The sequence below is a fragment of the Salvelinus sp. IW2-2015 genome, linkage group LG19 (genome assembly GCF_002910315.2).
Source record: "Salvelinus sp. IW2-2015 linkage group LG19, ASM291031v2, whole genome shotgun sequence".
In the NCBI taxonomy this organism is placed as follows: Eukaryota; Metazoa; Chordata; class Actinopteri; order Salmoniformes; family Salmonidae; genus Salvelinus; species Salvelinus sp. IW2-2015.
In genome coordinates, this window is record NC_036859.1 from 5,596,063 (window position 1) to 5,604,095 (window position 8,033).

Below are 8,033 nucleotides of genomic sequence, written 5' to 3' on the forward strand. Positions count from 1 at the left end.
CGAAAGGCAGGAACCTAGGAAGAAACCTAGAGAGGAACCAGGCTACGAGCGGTTGCCTGTCCTCTTCTGTCTGTGCCGGGGGGAGATTATAACAGTACATGGCCAAGATGTTCAAACATTCATAGATGACCAGCAGGGTCAAATAATAATATTTACATTGGTTGTAGAGGGTGCAACAGGTCAGCACCTCAGGAGAAAATGTAATTTGGCTTTTCATAGCCGATCATTCAGTTAGAGACAGCAGGTGCAGTAGAGAAAGAGAGAGTCGAAAACAGCAGGCCTGGGACAAGGTAGCACGTCCGGTGAAAAGGTCAGGTTTCCATAGCCGCAGGCAGAACAGTTGAAACTGGAGCAGCAGCACGACCAGGTGGACTGGGGACAGCAAGGAGTCATCAGGCGAGGTAGTCCTGAGGCATGGTCCTAGGGCTTTAGGTCCTCCGAGAGAAAGAGAGAAAGAGAGAAGAGAGAGAGAGAACTTAGAGGGAGCATACTAAAATTCACACAGGACAATGGATAAGACAGTAGAAATACTAAACATATAACAGACTGACCCTAGCCCCCCAACACAAACTATTGCAGCATAAATACTGGAGGCTGAGACAGGAGGGGTCAGGAGACACTGTGGCCCCATCCGACGATACCCCCGGACAGGACCAACCAGGTAGGATATAACCCCACCCACTTTGCCAAAGCACAGCCCCTACACCACTAGAGGGATATCTTCAATCACCAACTTACTACCCTGAGACAAGGCCGAGTATAGCCCACAAAGATCTCCCCCACGGCACGAACAAGGGGGGYCGCCAACCTGGACAGGAAAATCACGTCAGTGACTCGGCCCACTCAAGTGACGCACCCCTCGCAGGGATGGCATGGACGAGCACCAGTAAGCCAGTGACTCAGCCCCCATAATAGGGTTAGAGGCAGAGAATCCCAATGGAGAGAGGGGAACTGGCCAGGAAGAGACATCAAGGGCGGTTTGTCGCTCCAGTGCCTTTCCGTTCACCTTCACACCCCTGGGCCAGACTATGGTCAATCATAGGACCTACTGAAGAGATGAGTCTTCAATAAAGATTTAAAGGTTGAGAACGAGTCTGCGTCTCTCACATTGTTAGGCAAACTATTCCATAAAAATTAAGCTCTATAGGAGAAAGCCCTGCCTCCAGCTGTTTGCTTAGAAATTCTAAGGACAGTAAGGAGGCCTGCGTCTTGTGACCGTAGCGTACGTGTAGGTATGTACGGCAGGACCAAATCGGAACGATAGGTAGGAGCAAGCCCATGTAATGCTTTGTAGGTTAGCAGTAAAACCTTGAAATCAGCCCTTGCCTTAACAGGAAGACAGTGTAGAGAGGCTAGCACTGGAGTAATATGATCAAATGTTTTGGTTCTAGTCAAGATTCTAGCAGCCGTGTTAAGCACTAACTGAAGTTTATTTAGTGCTTTATCCAGGTAGCAGGAAAGTAGAGCATTGCAGTAGTCTAATCTAGAAGTGAKAAAAGCATGGAGTCATTTTTCTGCATCACTTTTGGACAGAAKGTTTCTGATTTTTGCAATGTTACGTAGATGGAAAAATGCTGTCCTTGAAACAGTCTTGATATGTTCTTCAGAAGAGAGATCAGGGTCCAGAGTAARMCCGAGGTCCGTCAGTTTTATTTGAGATGACTGTACAACCATCCAGATTAATTGTCAGAGCCAACAGAAGATCTCTTTGTTTCTTGGGACCTAGAACCAGCATCTCTYTCCGAGTTTAAAAGTAAACAATTTGACGCCGTCCACTTCATTATGTCAGAAACACAGGCTTCCAGGGAGGGCAATTTTGGGGCTTCACCATGTTTCATCGAAATGTACAGCTATGTATCGTGTCGTGTCTTTAGTATCAGTAAACGTGAAGACTTATTTCATCAAATCAATTCTCTATGTGTAATTATTATCACGTAATTAAACTAATCATGTAAACCTTAATTAACTAGGAATTCGGGGCACCACAGATTTTTTTTTATAGAGTCTCTATTTCCCGAATCGACTATTCAGATATATTTATATCTTATCAATTAGTCTTCAATTAATGGTTATTAATTGTTAACTTCTGTCAGTCTCATTCAAAACGTCGTACAATTCTTGGTTATCTGCACGAACGTCTAGTTTCCATAATGAATCAGCAATATACAGATTGGCTTAATTATTTATTTACTAACTAAATAATCACACAGAATTACAGAACAAACAAACAGTAGATATTGGTTACTAACAATGATAGAAAAGTCACTAGTGGGCTAAGCCGATATGACGGCTTGGTAGACAAAGGGAGTTAGTATCATAGCTGATAACTACACTCATAGAAATTGCTAATACTTTACATGAACGACAGCTCATTAGAAAATAAATTGCAATTGACATATTTACGAGTGTATGTCTTGTTGTTTCTCTCTGTGGTCGCCGGTCCATCTGCTGGAGAGAGTCAACAGAAAAGTCTCTGGTTGTGTTCCCCAGAAGTCACAGTCTGTCGTAGTTGTAGGCGGTTAGAATGGATACTTCAGAGTACCATTCGGAAATGTTCTCATAGAATGTTCTCATAGATGCTTCGGCGGTTGTCGGTATTGTCTGAGAGGATAGAACATTACCACTCAACACCCTCTGCAYCTGTTCTGCAATAAATCCTCGCAATCCCAAGTACTTCTCTGCCGCTGCCACCACAACTATTTTCTSTGACTTCCGATCRATTTCTGCAGACAATTGACAACCATGGCTATGAATGCTAAAAAGCCCACCTTACTGAAGCACATYCAGTATTCTTCCCATCACTCTCTTGGTCTCTGCCTACTCACAGGAATACTCTCAGTATCCCTTACCCTGTACACACCCTACCATTCTCTTCACTGCTTTGGCATACTGACACTTTCTGTACCAATCTAACCCTGGCAACCTCAAGCTGTGCCTCTCTCACCAGACACCTCTGATCTCCAGTCCCATGGGCACCCCCACATCTAACACACACAACTTTCTRCACCGATACTACACATTCCTTTGTCTCATGCCCTCCTGCACACRTCTCACATCTAAGAATCTTCCTCCTACATACTGCTGCAARTTGTGACCTAAAACACAGTAGTATTTTCACAACAAAAGTTCTCAAGGGATAACTTACACTTCCTAACTTGACCTTGTCGGGCAAAGACTCTKCCTCAAAACTRAGCAGGACAGACAATGTCTTTTCCGTTTCCCCARGCTCTCCACCGGATCTGCGTCGCACCAAARGGCGGGCATCACAGACACCGGGAATCTTCAATTTCAAAGGATCCTCCTCAACACTTAATGCCACCCCTGTTATCACTACTTTCAATGGCGCCRTGCTCCGGAGAGCAAAGCAAGTCACATTTCTTCTCCRTAATCGCGTGATCCGAAGTGCCCGCTCCCTCTGGACTGAAGAAACACAATAAATCACACTAGTTCACTTCCAAGTTACTTTCACCAACTCAACAGTCCCCAACCTCTTCTCCAACCAACCTGACACCACATATGGATCAGTCAAATGCAATGATCCATTCACTCCACAAATCTCACACCCACTTGATCAGAATCATCCTTTTCCTCCTTGGGATTAGGCCCGAATTTAGAGGTACTCACCGCAGGTACTACATTCARACTCTCATGAGGTTCCATCWCTGAGCTACTAGAGCACGTACCCCTCTTTTTTGCACTCGACTCCAACCCTCCTCATCCCAGCRCTTCCCTCTACACTCAGCTCCTTCTCAGCGGTCATCACTGCACCTGCCACCACAATTKATTCACCCTCACTCATCACGTTCACTTTCCTTCTCGAGCTCTTCCAAAAGTTCTGTGRGATCCTCCATTCCATATTCCCTRAAAACATTTGACACTTTTCAAATTTGTTCCTTATCTGCCTACTTATTTTACCAGYTTTTCCTTTAGGRTTGTGCAATCCCCCACTCCATATTTATTCATATGTTCCACTTTCTTAAATGTTTCCTTCTTTTGTGACCCGCCTTGCCAGTGCTATAAGTGAAGCCAGCCTTTCAGATGATTTACCTTCACACAGCATGTGGTGGCTGTGCGGTCCTAAATCCAGCCYGCTGAACCCGCCAAACAGCCTACCCGACCYCTATGATGCCTCTTTTGGTATCACAGTGCAATGATAAAACTGGGGGGACAAAAATGCAATTTCAGAATGTGGGGGRGTCATCTCCCCCTCGTCCSCAGTGAAAGTTGCACTCCTGGTTYTTACTAACCTGTGGAAGTTAGGATAAATCATGCTCAGCTGAGGTAGCACTGGTTCAAAGCCTAAATATGTTTTTTCATAGTAGTACTTTATACCGTATTTTTTTAAATATTTCATCCCAAAAACCTTTTACACGTGTGATAAATTTGGACGTCTTGTTTTTTTTTTTGTCTCTAAATATTTTCTCTGGTAAATATTTGAGGATCTTTTTTTATCCCTCTTCCCCTATCCCATTTTTGATTAGCATTTTTGCCCGCTTTCTATCTCTCTCTCTCTCTCTCTCTCTCTCTCTCTGTCAGATGTGCTGTCTGAAGGTGCTAGATCCTGATAAATGAAAGTATTAAATTATTTAAACACTGAACCCTGAAGTCAGCCTTTTTGATATATAACTAAGTGTGTGATTTGGGGCAGAAACAACACAGTGCTCTGATGGATGACTACATGTGTGTCAGTGTGTATGTGTTATAGTGAGAGAGGAGTTGGTAATACCATATCTTCAGAGAGTATTCATACCCCTTGACTTATTCCACATTTTGTTGTGTTACAGCCTGAATTCAAAATGGATTAAAATACATTTTTTGGACCCATCTACACACAATACCCCATAATGATGACAAAGTGAAAACATGTTGTTTCACATTTTTACAAATGTAATGAAAATTAAAAACAGAAATATCTCAACTACATAAGTATTCACACCCATGTTAGAATCATCTTTGGTAGCGTTTACAGCTGTGAGTCTTCCTGGGTAAGTCTCTTAGAGCTTTGCACACATGGATTGTACAGTTTTGTGCATTAGTCTTGAAAACATTATTCAAGCTCTGTCAAGTTGGTTGTTGATCATTGCTAGACAGACATCAAAACTGGAACTAGACCACTCAGGAACATTCAATGTTYTCTTGGTAAGCAATTCCAGTGTATATTTGGCCTTCTGTTTTGGGTTATTGTCCTGCTGAAAGGTGAATTTGTCTTCCAGTGTCTGTTGGAAAGCAGACTGAAGCAGGTTTTCCTCTAGGATTTTACCTGTGCTTAGCTCTATTCCGYATTTTTTTTATCTAAAAAAACTCCCTAGTCCTTGCCGATGACAAGCATATCCATAACATGATGCAGCCACCACCATGCTTGAAAATATGAAGAGTGTACTCAGTGAGGTGTTGTGTTGGATTTGCCCCAAACATAACGCTTTGTATTCAGGACATAAAGTTAATTTCTTTGCCACCTTTTTTGTAGTTTTACTTTAGTGCCTTATTGCAAACAGGATGCATTTTTTTGAATATTTATTTTCTGTACAGTCTTCCTTCTTTTCAGTATTGTGGAGTAACTACAATGTTGTTGATCCATCCTCAGTTTTTTTTTTATCACAGCCATTAGATGTTTTAAAGTCACCATTGGCCTCATGGTTAAATCCCTGAGTGGTTACCTTCTTCTTCGGCAGCTGAGTTAGGAAGGACGACTGTATCTTTGTAGTGACTAGGTGTATTGTTACACCACCCAAAGGGTAATTAATAACTTCACCATGCTTAAAGGGATATCCAATGTCTGCTTTTTTTCTATTTTTATCCATCTACCAATAGCTGCCCTTCTTTGCAAGGCATTGGAAAAGCTCCCTGGTCTTTGTGGTTGAATCTGTGTTTGAATTTCACTGCTCGACTGAGGGAAATTTCACTTTGACATTATGGGGTATTGTGTGTAGGCCAATGACACAATTGTTCTATTTAAACCATTTTCAATTCAGGCTGTYATACAACAAAATGTAGAAAAAGTTAAGAGGTGTGAAGGCGTTGTATGTAAGGTACATCAATCTTGGGACCAACCATTATTGTGCCCGACTGTCTTTACTTGAGGTGGGAGATTTGAAGTAAAGTGGTAACTTGTAACGCATCCACAAAGGGAAGAGAGATGATAGTCAAATCTGGATAGTTTAAAGGACAACTTCACTTCCTGATTTGGCCTCACTTRAGATTTGGTTAATTAAGAAATTCTAGCGGCCYTGACTGAATTKAAATGTMAGTTGGTTTCGGGGTGTTGTTTGATGTGGGTGTTCGCAGGTGGGAAGTTCGCAAGTGGGAAAAGTTATTTAGCCCATTAGCTTCAGCCGGCTGGTGGGCGAACGTGGCAAAGTTYGTTTTACATTGGATAGCCTWGCGCCYGGGTTAGTTAGGGACCGTCAATAAATTACACAATGTAAAGGAGACAACATGTACATGTTGCACACCTTTTAGTTTTCTTATTAAAATCTTTCAATGTTTGTATATGAATTTGTAGTTGGTTTGAGGTTTTCAAGTAATTGAAATTTGAAGCTATTGGAATTTTAACATATTGTCTCACTTACACTGTGTAATTTACCAATTTACCAACTAGCCCCATACGGATATCCAAAGTGAAACCACATTTAACACGGGCATTACGATCAGATCACGTGCAGCTGCACTCAGAATTGATGATTACTTGTGTGCTACCAGCTGTGGGCAGGATTGAAGTAAACCAAACCTTAGTTGTGAGATATTCAGGTACAAAACTCAGTTTTGGATGAGATTGACTTCATGACCAAAATTAATTTTGACAGAATAAATGCTTGTGACATAGGCTCTTTTCTAAATTAGTAGTTTTTTTTTATGGGGGGTAGTTGTGCTTTAAGCGAAAACCTATAATTGCTAAGAACCTAGGCTAATGTATGTGAAGACAAGGAACACTAAAGAGATTGTTGTATCAAATACTCATATGGACTCTTGTCCTACAAAAAGCATAAATATAGTAGATTAGAATAGGTTATTTAAGAGTCACAATGTTCCATTGTGGATCCAAATAAAACAGTCAGCATGATGAAACAGCCTTGTAGCACAGCACGTATTGACTCTGTCCATAGGGAGCGAATAACCCTCTCATATCTCCTTTTTCCTTTGTGTCCTTCTCCGCATCGCCTTTCTCATGGATGCAATTAGTTAAGCCTAACTTTCTCATTTCCCTGCCCTCCTTTCTTCTCCTCCCCTCTCTTCTTCTATTTCCTTTATCTCCTTTTATCCCCTTTTCTCCTGGCAGAGACGCGAGGAGAAGTTGGCTGTGTGAGAACTAACGAGATACGCCGGCAGCGCTTCTGGGCAGGAAGGAAGCTGGAGCTGGAAACGTGTCAGGGAGACTCTTTCTTGTCCGTTTGGTAGCAGTGGAAAGGGAGAGAGAGGCCAAGGTGGGGAATAGGAATTTAAGGGAAGAGAAGTGAACATATTGAATACAAATTTCAMAAAGTTGTGCGCATGGTTTCTTAAATGCGAGCATTGGATTGTGTGTGGCAGTCTAGGGCTGTGTAGAGGCAGTCGTTCATGTTAAAATGTCCCACGGGCACACTGCAAAAGAGGAGGAGAGAGAGAGGGCGTTGGTTTATTTCAGAATTGTGTCGCAACATCACTTGCCGCCCCAGACACACTTCCACCCAATTTCCTTTTATTTTACCTCTCCTCCATTTTCTCTCGTTCTTTTATTTTCTAAAAAGATTTCAACCTGTGATAAGAGACTTGAAAAACGTAGTGTTCACCTGAGGTGTCACCTCTGTCTGTAGCACTGTGTAATGTGTAAGCCACTTCAAGGGGGTGGTTTGGCAAGCAGGGCCAAAGTCAAAGATGGCCTTACGTTTCATCATGTGCTCTTTCGCTGGTCCTTTATGTCATCCTCCACCTATMATGTGTTTAGAGAGCAAGTCTAAGCAGGCAGCAGTATCACGAGCCTGGATTCTTTATGTCTAGTACTGTGCATACTTMTAAACAGGGCCGACCCTGGGCATAAGCGGTCGCTTAGGGACCCT